The following is a 15,626-nucleotide window of genomic DNA, read 5'->3' on the forward strand; positions in this document are numbered from 1 at the left end:
ACGATCGCTAAACAAATGATCCTGATCTCGACGAGCGATGCTTTTAATTAACCAGCGCCACGATGACGTGAACCCGTTACCAAGGTAACGTTATCGTATTTGCCGTTCTAGTCTTTTTCTTCGGTTTTTCTTTTAACTTCGATTAAATCGTCCTCCGCGGAATAGAACCGGTAATCACCGTTTCGATACATTGTTCTGAGAATGTTCTCTCTTCTCTTTTTGCGTTTCGACGGATCGCCTGTTTGCCACGTGAAATTCAGCGAAAACTTCTTCCTTCGTTCACGATACATCAGTCACGGGGCTCGCAGGAAATACAAACAATTGCGGTATCCAAAGGAATTCTATTCCCGCGTGTGACGAATCTAAAAGGTTTCGAGTTGAACTGTATCGTTAATTCTGGAATTTCTAGAATGATAAAAATGAGCAATTTTGTTTTGTGATTTTTCACTGGAATTTTGTAGATTTACAACGGTACGTTTTTTCGATGATTCTGAATGATTCCTCGTGAAATACATGGAAGGAAGTAGTATTATATTATATTCTTTCTTGCATCTTGCATTTAGGTTTCTTACATATAAATTTTATACCGTGATTGTCGGCGGTTTTACTTTAAAATGTCTCAGAATTTACGATATATCTAAAAAACTAAAATGTAAATATCAAATAAAATTTCTTATATTGTTCCGAATGAAGATAATCGTGCTCCTTAACCTCTTGAAACGTTTCATTAAAGTCATAAGAGCCGTCAATTTGGAGTCAGTTAATGGCAGCAATTCCGAAAATGAAGCTACAATTATTCCTCTTACGTGGTTCAATAAAGCTTCCAATATTATTTATCTCGATCATCGCTTGAGAATATATTTTTAACAGGAGCAGTTTGTACAAAATTAGAAGTAATTTTTCTAGCCCCGATAGAATGATCCCCGAAGCGGTTAAATTGTCACAAACGCATCCTGGTGGAGTATCAACGTTGATGGTCGATCGAGAAAACAATGAAGACCGGTCGGCTCGTTCCCGAGGTGGGTTGATTAGTCATTATCTAGATAGGTGGTGCATCATCCTGATCTTCTGCCGTGTAACAGGTAGCCAGGCGAGATCGCGGCGGACGGCCATTGTTGTAGCCGGGAAAAACTCGAATCTACCGGGGAGGAATGGAAAAAAAGGCCGAGAAAGACGGAGAGAAAAAGAGGTGGCGTGGAGAGTGGCGGAAAAAGAAGAAAAAGCATAAGGAGGCCGGAGAGCTCTCGTTTGAGGTAGCCGCCGGCTCATTCACGTTTCGAAATGAGATCGTCTCCTTTCTCTCTCGTACGATCGACCCTCTCTCTTCATTCTTCTCCACTCTTCGTCTCTTTCTTTCCAATGTTTCTCCCCTTTTTTGCCCCCCCCCCCTCTGTATCACGATCCTCCTTGTTGCATATTAGAATCCGTTCCAACGCCTTCCAACCTTGAATTGCGTCACGAAGTTACGAAGAAACGAACAGACTAGGGGAAGAATTGAAATCTCCAAGCAGCACCTGAGAATCGATGGTAATGCTATTTCTGTTCACTTGAAGGCTCGTTTGATTCGTATCGAGCATTATACGAGAGTAATATAATTCCGTGGAATTTTTGAAGACGCTTCGAAGGCTTCTTTCGATATTTGTTTTTATTTCATCAAACATATATATTATTTATAATGATATACGCGGAATCGTATAGAAATTTCACTTTTTCTCGGTCAAGTTGTAACTACTATATCCTTGAACAGAATCGAACCTTCTGGAATTTCTGGAATTTTTCAAAGTAGATGTACGAAGGCTCTGAGTTATAGTAGAAATTTTACATGAATCTGTTTTATGTTATGTTATGCTTATATGCAGGTTGGCACTTTGTTTGATTCAAGCATGCTTCTGAAACTATTTAAGAATCTTCAGTCTAAAGAATCGAAGCCAAACTCGAAATCGAACTTGAACTTTGTTGTAAATACAATTTGCTTCTGTTGAATCACAACCATATTTCATACCATAATATTACAAATTAAGGGGCAAATGAATGCGAAGAGTGTAATCCAATCTCCGAAGATCCGAGCCAATAAATTTCTTCTCGAAGAGTTCAGCCTACAATACCTACACGATATAATGATACTAAAAATCCAATCTTGCTTCGATTCTTCAAAAACTATCGAGGACCATGGTTTACAAAATCGGTATAACATGATAAAGAATGGAATCGATCGTTGACAGTGAGAGAACAAAGGCGAGGGAAGCGGTTGGTCCGAGCCGGTAGCGCGTGATGGCGTCATTTCCTTGTCAGGCGTTTCCGGTGCAAATTAATTTATCAACAGCGGGCCACTCCTGCATTTCGTTGGTCGCGGCTCGTCGTTCGGCTGGACCAGCCACGAAATTACGTTGGCTTTTTTGTTCGAGGCCATCCTTAAATTAGGAGCCAATTGGTCCGCGCGCGATCGGTGCCCCGCTGATACTCTCGCTGTTTCTCCGCCGAAGAAAATTGGATTTCGTGCCTCGGTGTCCGGTCTCGGGGACGAAATCGCGGTAAGATTGATGAGCATCGTCGCCATAGGAAGCTCTAAGGAAATTTTTTCGAATCGTGTCCGCGGGAGGGGCGGACGCGCGAGTCCTCCGCGCCGGCCACGCTTTCTTGCCTGCTTCCCGCCGCTTCTCGACGCTTTTGCTTTCGTCCCCCGATGAAAACGCATCTTCGTGCTTTGTGCGTTCTTTTTGTTTCCTTTGCCGACATTAGCTTCTCACACTCTTCCCTCTTTCTGTCTACTTGAGACCGGTGCCGTCTGTACGTTTTATGGTTTTATGATTTTCGAAGATTTTTCTGCCACCTGATATTAAGATTCAGGAATACTACTCTAAAATATGTAGGATATATATTCGGTATAATTATCGTATTAATTAGAACGTATTGTAGTTATAGGGTTATGGTTAAAAGGATAGATTTCGTTCTTGGTTATCGTTGTAGCGTAATTTTTTAGGTAATGCAATGACAAAATTGACATTTGTACGTGTTAAGGTTCATGGAGTTGCTCTGTTATGGTGTAGGTCTCTTATCTTCAGGTTATCGATAATTATCAGTGTGAATGAATGTAAATTTACTTAGAGTTCTAGGTACTTCTTTTATACATTCGACGTTGTTGATATATTTTCTGTCAATTTAGAAGAATACACTATTGACATATATTTTAATCAATATCTGAAATGTATAATATAATAATCTTTCAAGAGAGTGAAATAAATATTGCTTCGATCGTTCATCGCTGATTTAGATACTCCAGTAGCGTTGTTAATAATTTCTTCGAGAGGTGCAGCAAAATATTCTCTCCACCCAACGAAGAGAAGGTAAAAGGATGAAACGGAGCGCGTATGCATCAGTCAAGGCTAGATCCAGGAGAAATGTCTCAATTCGCTGGTTTTCGGTCTTGTACGGATGCGTTCCGCCATTTTCACGGATGCCATCGGGTGTAAAGACCGATCCCCGTGACTATAAATAAGCAAAAGCACGTGTCGGCGTTGTCGCGATCCTCACCTATTATTAGTGGCAATTAATGAGATACGCTTTCCACGGGGAATGTATCCGTGGTAACGCGCGTTCGCCTCGCCTATCTCGCCGTGGAAACTTCCTACCATCCTAATTGCACCCGCTTATGCTCCCGTCAAAGTGTATTCTCGACGTCGCGCGTCGGTCTCTCGCCTCCGGTCACCTTTCGTTTTCTGTCACCTTTTCGAGCGAGCTATCATGCAGAATTAGGTGACGAAGCAAATATCGCACATGTATTTTAAAGATGATGTAACTCAAACAAGCTTTTCGAGAAAAGCGGAAAACCGTTTGAAATGTTTGAGTTTGAATAAAGACGCGTATAATTTTTATTTCCGACTTAAAGATTTCTTTCTTTCTTTCCTTAAAAAACAATTTGAAAAAAGTGGTTCAAACCATCTTGTAATTTTGATTGTTCTTCGTTAACAAGGTATTGTCAAGATTCTGTTACAAACCGCTACACTCTATGTCCTTTATTTTTTTAGCCAAATCCAATCGGAATCGTGGCTTGGTCGAAGAATGGATTTCTAACCACACTCGTTGCAAGAAAATTTTTTACATCGCATAAGAACCCTGTTCTTTTCTAAACGTCAGCGCGATATCTGGCAAAACGAAAGGGAGGATACATGATTTCTGCATGACACTCACAAAAAAGATATTTTGTCTTAGCCAAGGAGAAGGGAAAACATTAACAAAGATTTAGCAAACAGATTGTTAATCGCGTCGAATAATGTGATAACAAGTTTCAGGAATACTGTACATTATGTGCAGTTTTTTATCTTCGTCTCGAATTCTCATTCAAACGATACATTGCAGCCTGCCCCAAAAGGTATCTCGTGTGCTACCATTCTAATCCTATTGCTACCAACCACTTGTATAAATATTGACCAAATTTGACGACAACGTTTATCAGATTATCTTGAAAGTTTAGCCAATACGCAGACCTGAATGCCAACAGTCCGCCTAATCCTACTTGAATATAGTGTCGGTTGAACACCAGGGGTTGTCTGCTATTCGTGGTTAATCCCATAATCCCTAGTGCCTGTTATGTGACCGCAGCCTATGACCGTCCATTAACTAGTCCCATAGGGACAATGACACAATGAGTAAATGCAACAAACTTTGGTTGCTACGGAGTTCTCTTTATTCTCCTTGTTTAAACTGTGTTTCGCCTATACTTTTGAAAAATCGCTGATACATGTAAGCTAATTTACAAGCTGGTTTACTGTCAAATTTGTCCCTTACTACACGCACCTAACAGAGTTAACTCTTTTTCCAACATTTTCTTGACCGATGTATAATCGTCTTGTGACTTCTGGTCATTCTTTCGTCTTCACTTTCTTTTTCTTGGATGCTTTATTATTTGAAAATTGCTTTCTTTGGTTGCAGAATAAATTAGGGGAAGATTTATGATTTTCTAACTTGTCACTTAATTTTTTGTAACGGAACGTTCAGTTGTTCAAGTGAAACTTGTGAATGAGAAGATTCTATCTATACTGTAGTTTTGAATTTGACTGCTTTCTATTGTTTGAATTTTTTTTTTTTTTTTTTTTCTTAGAAGGCCACATCCTCATGTGATATAAAAGATAATTAAATGTGCACTTTCTTCTTCACGTACTTGTACTTTACATCCTTAACAGTTGCAGCTTAACAGCCTCGAGAAAAACACGCTCACACCATAACGTTTTCACCAGCATGTTGAAGAGTTTTTAAAACGCACTGTGTTTTCAAACTTTCGCCAATTCGACGTCTAACATACCGTATCCCGTCAGAAGAGACGCGATCGAATTTCGATTCGTCCGAAAACAACACCTTTTGCCAATCTTCACTTGTTCAATGCTTATGAGCTTTCGATTCCTAGAACTCAGCAGTGATTTCTTTTGGGGTTTTCGCCCATTTAAGTTAAAGTCTTCTAATCTTCTAAAGTCTCCTAACAGTTCTAGCACTAATTTGTGTATCGTTTTTGTAGTTTACCTCCGCAGCAATATTATTTGCACTATGAAAACGATCCTTTTCGCTCGATCGATGAATACGGCGATCCATTTTCGGCATTGTTTTCCGTGGTCTTCCGTTTTTCGGTTAATCGCGATACATGCCTGCCTTTAAATATTTATACCAAGCTTGCTTACAAGCTGTTTCTGACCTGTTCACTATATTCGCTATTTCGGTGAAGATTTTACTTTGCTTTCACAGTCTTACTATTTCTTCCCTATCATTTTCAAGTAAATTCTTTGATTTACCCATAGCCTGTTCCTACCTAAATGAATTTTAAGTAATGATTATGACATTCCAGACTCAAAATATTCAAAAACTGTACTCACACTAACGTTTAACACAGATCGTCTTAAACTAATGTCCACTGTTTACAAGTGTTAAGCGGTAACTAACTATTGTAACTTCCACGTTGTTTAAGAACAATATGCGTATAAGATGTTTGTAATTATGTTTACAAATCATTGTCTTGAACTTTTGTCCGCTATTGTACATGCTGAGCAACCGCTTGTTTATAATTCACACCTCAGCAACCGCTTGTTTATAATTCACACCTCAGCAACCGCTTGTTTATAATTCACACCTCAGCAACTACTTGTTTCTAATTCACACCTCAGCAACCGCTTGTTTGCAATCCGCACGACGCCGCCCAGGTCCTTTGTTCATGATAACACAATACTGTAATTAGGAAATGGACTTTCAATAGAATCATCCACAATCGATAATAATCAGATAAAGGAACTAAATTAAGAAAAGTAAATTACATATTTATTTTATATATTCTACATTTTATGCACATATTGTATTCTTGTAAATTAGATAAATCTTGTTAAAAATTATAATTTAAATTGTATTTCTATATTAACCAAGATTGTATCTTTACAAATTATCTTCCCCGATTATCGAAATCATAAGAGTGCCGGATTATCAAGATTCTACTGTATTCAAAAAATTGCTTACCACCGTACTCAAAAGAATGAACAAGCATGCAATCGATTTCACAATTTCTACAAACGTTTATGAGTACCACTAACAGCTTTAACACCATCGTATTAGTTCATAACGCAAATGGTCAATATATTCGACTATGTGACGGATATCCTTTTTCAACACCAATTTAAATATTCACTTAAATGTCCTGTCAAGCTTATTATCCCCACGTAGTTCGTCTTGAAATTTATACCTGCGAACCCTTACTTACAACACCTTACGAACAAAAATGAAGCAGTTATATAATTAACGCGCTAACCATGAACCGACAGAACCTTTATCTGCAATAATTAGCTGTATTCAGAGTAAAATCAGGGCTGTAGGTTAATAATCAATACCAGTTTCTGTCTTCCAGTCGTATAATTATTATCCGTAAAAAACATTTTATGATGCGCGTGTGAACTTTCAAACTGTGATCGCATATTATTTCGAAGCCTTGACCGGCACGCGCTGGCGAAGTATCATAAATTTCCGGTCACTTGATTTCCGTCAAACCCAAGAAGAAAACCGGAGATTTACTAGGGTGATTTATATGTACTTACTATATGGCATGCCAAGGTTAGAAGTATTTTCCGTAAGTATTGGGAACATTATCTACACCCATCAGAAGACTCTAAGAAGTTTGCTTCGTCTAACATATTTTAAATCAATTTTTATTTAATACTTTACGTCATAATGTAATATAATAATAATGCTCATAATACAAACAATGCTCATAAGTAGACTGTGGATATTTATGCGATATCATATTTTTTCCGAACAGAAGCAAAAGGATAGTACATGGCCAGTCTCGTTTACTAAATATTTTAATGAATTCTCTAATTTGGACGTGTTATATTTTTACGCATTGCACGAATTCTTACGGCACAGTTTAGCATGGCTTAGTTTTTCAGTGGATCCCCGGCTTAAGGGTTCGCGCGTTTACGACACCAGTTTACGCGTTTATTGGCAGATCCAGGGACCGATTTACGATTATTGCCCTTCGTTAAGAAGCGCCTGCCAATTTTACTGCTTTTTAATATGGCACGCGTGCTGACCCATCGTAACATTCTAGCGCTTGAAAGGAAGAACGGTAACGCGATGGCGCCTGGCTTGCGAAAGTGGTTGTTTGGACTTTGGGCGAGTGGAGAAAATTTTAGAAATAGTTTTATCGATGTTAACGAGGTCTAGGATTGTCTAGAAATTAGGCGAATATTGGAATTCCTAGGGAATATTTAGAACTAGACTCGAAGTTGTGTTTCATTCACATATTTTGTATTATAAATTAATAATAGATTGGTTCTTGGTTACGATTCTGTCAAATTCAAACTACGAATCAGTTACGTAGAATCGGATTATAAGCCTAATTTGAGGATCATGAATGGAGCTTTCTACAAATTTCATCTCATTGACTTTGATCTTCGAACAACCATTAAAAATTAACTACAAACAAAATTTGGGAAAAAAGGACTAATGATTAATTCCTTAACCACCGATGTATACGATTGCGACTAGGATTGGGATATTATTAGGAATCCTTTTACTAGAAATAAAGTAACGATGTAAATTATAAAGCGTCGGTACAAAATGATACAGAATTTTTATGATGCAAAATCAAACAATATCAAACATGTTGCGATTCGGAGATATACTTTCTACAGTCGTAAAATCGAGCTTCGCGTTGCTTTTACTCTACCGATATCCGAATAGAAAATGAGGTTGAATTTCGTGAAGCGTAAAATTAACCTACATTCAATTCAAAGCGAAAGCAACGTCGATCAGCCAGAGAATCGACATCAGACAACAACGATGACAAACTAAAAATTCTTTGAAGTGCGAACTCAACCGAACCGTGAAAACTCGAACTTGCTCCGATCGTCGAACGAAGCCTCTGAACATTCCATGATTAAGGAGATACCAACGAACTGTGTCGAACTTGATTAATCTCGAAATTTCTCATGAATACCACTGCAGCCTCGGTTGGGTTTTGTCGTCATCCCATGCTGTAAGAACTATTCATTCTTTACGATCTGTATAACGATAAAAATATTCCAAGGGTTAACCTTGCTGCAATCCTAGAATTTTTATATTTCAACTTCACTTTAGCAAACAAAAAAGATTTCCAATGCCTAAGAAGATATTTAACAAAACGTTGAACCGAGAGATCACAAATACCGTAAACGATTCTCCTATATTTCGCTCAAACTCGAGCTATTTTTTGTTGGAAAAATACGATTGCGTCGAAAATGACCGAAGGAACGTAGCAGAGTTAACTGCCACATAAATTTTCTATATTTCGACGTGGAAGCCGTGATAAATTGAAATATGCATTAACATTAAATTTTTGTAAAATGCTACTTTTTGTTATTAAAAATCTCTTTCCATGAAATTTATCTTATTTCAATCGTCCTAAAAAATTGCGTAACGTGGGCCACCGATGACCACCGTGACAATGGACGCGTTGAAGGTGGAAAAGAAATGGTGTCGCTTCTTTGCCAGAATCGATTCACCGATTTCTCGCGGCTAAAATAAACCACGGATAAGAGTTATCGTGAAGTCATACACTGACATTTCTTCCCCACCTCTCGAATCGATGGCGAGCCCCACCATGAGTCCTGGAACACGATTGCGAGCAAGTGTGGGCGTTACGGAGGCCGGCCAAACGAACCCCACCATCGGGGGCAGTGTACAACGTGGGTGTTTCGGATCCTTGGAAGTGCACCTTTTGTTCAGACTATCGGCGTTCCTGGGAAGCTACTCGATCCCTCGTTTCTCTTTGAAAATTTGCCACGAAAATGTTTTAAAAAGTCGCCGAAAAGTCTACTAACGAGAGTGCCATGATTTAAGAGTTTCTTTTAACGAGGATACTATTTACCACGGAAATTTATGTTCTTTCAAGGTACAATCGATGCGCGTTTAGTGGTTCGTTGTTGCGTTATTTCATTGTTTCATTTATTTATTTTTTCATTGAGATAGGAATGGGGGTTTAATATTTAATTTAATCCTGGGACGTCTGACCATTGAACACTGTATCTACTTGAGTCGTTTCTGATCTATTAAGTTAACGCTATTACGTATGATTGTGGTGGAATTATGCATGGGTTTCTTCGTTATTAAGAAATATATTTCTAGCATTATTGTTTAAATTTTTGCTGCATATTTATGTTTCGTAACTTGAGAAACTATAGGAGAATTATAAATTTACAAAGACTATGAAAAAGAATTATATATTTTTGCGAAGGTTATGTATATTGTGTAATGATAGATGTAGAATTATAGAAGTCTGAAAAAGTCGTGAAAATTAAATTACCAAAAATTGTGGATATCTTCAAAGTAGTAAAATAAAAAAGCTATAATCAATAATGAAATTTACAGAATCGAATCTCGTTGTTAATATCACATCCTTTCTTTTCGAAACATCGGAATATATCAGGAATATTACCGATACATTCCTGTTCTTTCAACGCTCCTACGTGGAATAATCCAATCATAGTCGGTTCAATATTAAAGAAAGTCTAATTAAAGAGTCTCTTTTCTAGTCAAAGATTAACATTTAATTTAATACGGTAAAAACGTGTCAGTTAACTGAACTATTAAAATTTCTTTCCCCTTTACCAACAAAAAGTAAAAACAAGTTACTAACTATTTCTAAAATTGTATCGAATAAAATACATCACTTTCCACGGCAAATTATCATTCCACGATCGTGATCCGTTTATAGCACAGCAGAAAACTCCAAAAAAACGATCACAGTTTCCACAACGCTGATTTTCCACGGTAAGGAAATAGTACGCGTCGTGCTCAGACGTCATTGAAGTTGAGATCAAACGCGACGTACGATCACGGCGTGCTCAAAGGGACGAAATACGACTTCCTCGTTTCATACAAAGCGTGGTCCCTTCGAAACTGCTACAGAAAGCGAGGAACAGGAAGAGGAAAAGGGCCACGGTTGACACGAATCTCATAGGGTAAAGAGTTACCGATTACCGTGTACGATGCGATAAATCTCGAAAATTTCCGTGTGGTTACGTCATCTTTATCGAATCGATAAATCAAAAGTTACTTCAAACACAGCAGCCTTTCCGGTTGGCTATCAGTTCGTGTTCCTTGAAACTTTCATCTTTCAAAACTGTATTCTCAACTTTTCTCTTTGGTTAGGGGGATGTAACGTGAAAATTGTTCTTTCTGTATCTTTTGAACTAAATAATTCAGAATATAATATAATTCTATCTTTAACGTATCGCTGTATCATATTTATATTTAGAAAGGTTACAGCCGCTGTAATTAAAACTGATCCACTTCTATTAACTTCTAATTTAATTTGTCAATAAAATTTTCATCAACTTGGATAAATATCTTTTGACATAAAAAAAAAATGCTCTGATTCTTTAATTACCTATTCTCCTTTCTATCCTATAATCTTCATTTTTTCGAAGAATTTGTCAAAAATTGCAGGCAATATAAATTCTTTTCAGATGTTACAACATCTTCTAGAATTTCGTATATGTACATATGCCAAATGTACTCTAAAACATCCTCGAAATTTATCTTCAAAATCTCACAGTCAAAAGAAGAAAACGAAGAAAAGAGCAAAATGAATGTAATCTTACCATCCAACAAATGTATCAAAAATTAAACAGATATCGATACAAAGAAAAAGGGAAAGCTCCTAGGACGGTTTAAAAGCCGGAAAAGGGAGGGGAAAGAAGGCAAAAAAGCGAAGGAAAACTTCTGTTAGGAGTAGGAGAGGACGTGTGGCGAGACAAAGAGAAAAAAAGATGTCTCGGTCCTTTAGCGAAATTTTCTTCGCGTGTACATTATTACGTGCTATAATTTACGAGGTCGTAGTTCAAGAAATGTGAGCGAAAGTCAACTTTCACGAGTTGATGAGTTTATGGGGGTACCCGATGGTGGCCGGCGTGTGGCCGTCGTCCGACCAGAGGAAATCGGTCGTGGATTCCACAATTTCGCTCTTTCATCGTCAAGGAACTCTCTTCTTATCTCTTCTTCGAGGTCAACGTTTCTTCCATTTTTTGATTTATTGCACCGAAGATAGAAAAAAGACTAGCTGCATAAACTTTCAAGCACGCTTCTACTGTCAAACCTTTTCCTTCTTTTTTTATAAACAAAATCTAGTTGGATTGTTCAATAATTTAGTTAACAATTAAAAGGGTAGATTTAAAGAACGTTAAAAATACATAAAATAGAATAAAATTTTTAATTTTAAGTGGATATTTAAAGTTCTTAATATACGTGAAAATTCTATAAATTTTTATTTATTTTCTCCCTTTTGCAAATAAAAATATTTCGATGAAATAATTTTTAATACTCTTTTAATTTTAATTAACTTTAATAATCGAGTTACTAATAATAAAATATTTGAAATGTTATAAAGTCCAATTCGAGTGGATATTTCGAATGTTATACACACTTGATTGGAAATTCTACGTTTAAAGGAAGCATCCATCCACTGTCAGACTTTTATCTATTTTCCATTTTTATAAACAAAATCGATTTGATTGAATTTTTCAGTGATTAAGGAGATTGAAAACATTTGCGATGGGATAAAATTCAATTCAAGTGGATACTTAAAATATTACACACGCGTGGCTGGAAACTTATCGAAGAAGTCAATTTGCTTGTAGATGACAGGGAAGGGAGAGATGATAAAGCGAGAGAGAAATTGAGAAAAAGCAAAGCGAGAGAAGTTAAAAGCTGTGAGAACAAGAGGACGGACCCAAGATGTGTCCTGAAGGACACTGCAATGGGACTTTACGATCGTATTTATGGCCAATTTTATAGCTAAGTCCCGTGAAATGCCTATTGTCAGTCCTCGTCTTTTTGACTTCGAGGACAACGGTTCTAAAATGAACATGAGCTTTCCAAAATGTGTTTTATGGGATGGTCCTTGTTGAAAATCCTACGTTACAAAGTTTTTTTTGAAAAATTACATTAAATTTTTAACTTTTAGAATGTACTTAAACGTCTAACAATATCTGAAAATTTTATATAACAGAATTCTTTTCAACCCCACCGTTTGCAGATTTCCAATTATAAAATCCAACAAAAATTAATACCAGAAGTAAGATTTGCTATATAAGGAATAATCTATTTGCGAATAATGAGTGGTATTATTAAAATTATGAAATGAAAAGGATCCAACTTTCATTCCAATTTTAAAACTTGTTACGCCACGCATGTAGTAAAATCGTTTAAGGATATCCATAAATGTCGATGACGTATCGAGCCAGGGAATGAATATTGCGGTGCTCTTGATGATACTAATTATAGGAAAAAAAAAACCTAACAGTAGCTACCGGTGTTTCGGCATCCTCTAAAATCCTTTTCGTCTTTCTTTGAATCATGACACGGCAGCTTTCACGGCATCCGTTTGTAACTAGCCGAATAGATCGAATCCATGAACTCTACAGTCATCTATTTCGTATTTTTAATCACCATCTTAATTATTAGTGAACTTAGGACTTTTCGTATTCCAACTTGATTGAAGATAGACAAAAGTGGTAAACAGAAATAAAACTATATTTTCCTCGAACATTTCATATTTCGTGTTCGTACGTATATACCCGAAAAACTGAATTGCGAACTCAACAAGTAGCGAAATTGATCACAATTTTGTTCTTTTTTAAGATCAACGATAAAAAGTCGTATAGCAAAAATCGTACTAGAAATTGATTTATGTTGAGATAAACGTTTTGTATGTATAACAATAGAGTAATACCGTAGTGGTTAGAAATCGATTGTTCGTCCATCCTAGCCCGTAATAAAACCTGAAAATTCGTCTTTTCTGTTGGTTATAGGATACAGCTACCGTAAGGCCAATTTTTATGAAAACCAATAGCTCCCATGTGCCAATAAAATTTACGAGACCTTGCGGTGCCCCTGGCTCTTTCGCGGAAGTCTCTGCTGACCTACTCTCCGCTTCATTGTTCCGTTCAATGAACCTCAACTTGCAGAGGGCAGCTTTTACCCCACCTCAAGGCCAATTGGTCTTTGGGAATTTCTCTAGGCCAATGTGGGTTACGGGGACATTAAGATCTTCTATACTGTTGTAAAAATATCTTTAAAATTATCTGAAGGGTTTTGATTTCTTTTTGGAAAAAAGGTCGAGGACTGAAGAATAAGGAAATGAAATTAATTAAATCATACCGTAATTAATCTGTTATTATTCTACTCTAAAATAGCTGTTTATACAAAATTCATTTATTTGAATGAGAAATTGTAATTAGTGTTTGATTAAACGAACTCCTGCCGACTGAATCTACTTATCAGAATATTATGCGAGTGAGAAATCAAAGTGAACTGCTTGTCCATTAACAAATTTATGCAAACAGAATCTTTTTGTACCGTATTACAAAAATAAAAATAATTACATAAAACTTATGGTATATTTCATTGAAACATGCCTGAACATATGTGAAACATGTCAAGTCGTTTGATCTATAATTTTCTCTACATACCAATCTTTTATTCTAAAAAATTTTCGAAATAGAAATACCCTTTCAAATCTTCTACCACCAACCTAATAAAATCTCAAATACCTTTATGAACCTTAATACAAATATTTTATAATACTTTTAGTAGGATTTACTTTACTTTACCTTCAGGCCTAATACTTTTATAAATTTTAACGATTATCGAATAAGCTAAAAAATTTGTCCACTCTGATTTATCAGTGAAATCCGATATATCAATCTGAACTAGTCAGCGTCTGTCAAAGCAATACGTTGCCGCTTTCACCGAAAATAAACACGAAAGAAGATCATCATCGGAGTGAAAAGAGGAAAAAAAGTAGGAAACAAGAAGAAGGAAGACTGGTCCGATTTGGTGCGCGGTTTTCTGGAGGCTCGGTATTGAAATTTGTCGCGGCGTTCACGGCTATCTTTCTCCTGTACAGCTGTTTAACCAGCTGTAACGCATCACACCTCCCCTTGTGGCGGTTTTGCGGCCTCGTGCCACTGCTGGCCACCATCTACGCGGCGGAATTTTTTCACAAAAGGCACGTGTGCATCGATAATACGATGGCTGTTGCGTGACCGCCGCTTCCGTTCGGTAACCGAATGGATTTTTACTCCCAACATGCCGGAGAAAGTTTGCGTTTCATTTTAAAACTGTTGACGTACGTGGACGAGCGTTTCGAATCCCACAATTCCTGTCTTCCTGCAATTATTTCGCGGAGAATTAATTCCATGCCATTTCTAGTCTAAGTACGTAAAAACGTTCTAATAAGAAAGACGAAAAACCTATGGAAGAAATATATACGTAGGTTTTTGTGTCGTATGTATCTACGTATCATATTCGCAACAAACTAATTGAAAGCTAATCTCCATTAAAGCTTGGTTGCAAATCACGCTATAAATATCACCATTGTCTGTCTTCTTTCAATGTTTCGGTGAAAATTAATTCGCTGCCAATTGTAATCCGAGTGAGCGCATGAAACGCTCTAATAAGAAAAATGAAAACTGTACGAGAGAAAATATATCATATTCGCAAACCGGTTGTGAAACAATCTCCGTCAAAATGTGCGAGTTGATATCGTATTATAAATGAAACTTGGATCAATCAAATGAAATATCAGGAGCAAACTTCTTCAACCTCGCCTCTAGCATCTCAACTTCTAAAACGTTTCAAATATAAAAGAAATGGAGTCCCGGTGCCAACTTGACGCCCACAGAAACCAGCCGTATGGTCCACCATCGTCCTTGAAAGATTCAGGTCACGATCAGTGGGTGTGAGAAAAACGAGACAGGCAAGGAAGAATTTATGTGTCTATAACCCGTGCGAACACTGGTAGCAATCGCAGCCTAACGTGAATTCATTTTCAGGCAGCTCGTCGTGGGACACTTCTATTGTGAGCTTTAACTAACCGTAAAAGTGAAAAGAGTCTGGAAGAAAGATATTTGGCACAGTTTTCAAAAATTTAGGACCACTGGGTCGTTGGGGCAAATTTGAAGGACAAACCTTCAAAGAGAAACTAAGTCGCCCTGGCTAAATTGGCACGAGCTACCGTACAATTGAAAAAGAGGAATTTTCACCGATATTCACAGTTTTCTTAGTCTGTGCAGAATGAAACGTGTTCGCATCCCTCCTCCTACGGTGTGAGAATG

This window comes from Bombus fervidus, chromosome 12, assembly GCF_041682495.2.
Source record: "Bombus fervidus isolate BK054 chromosome 12, iyBomFerv1, whole genome shotgun sequence".
Lineage (NCBI taxonomy): Eukaryota > Metazoa > Arthropoda > Insecta > Hymenoptera > Apidae > Bombus > Bombus fervidus.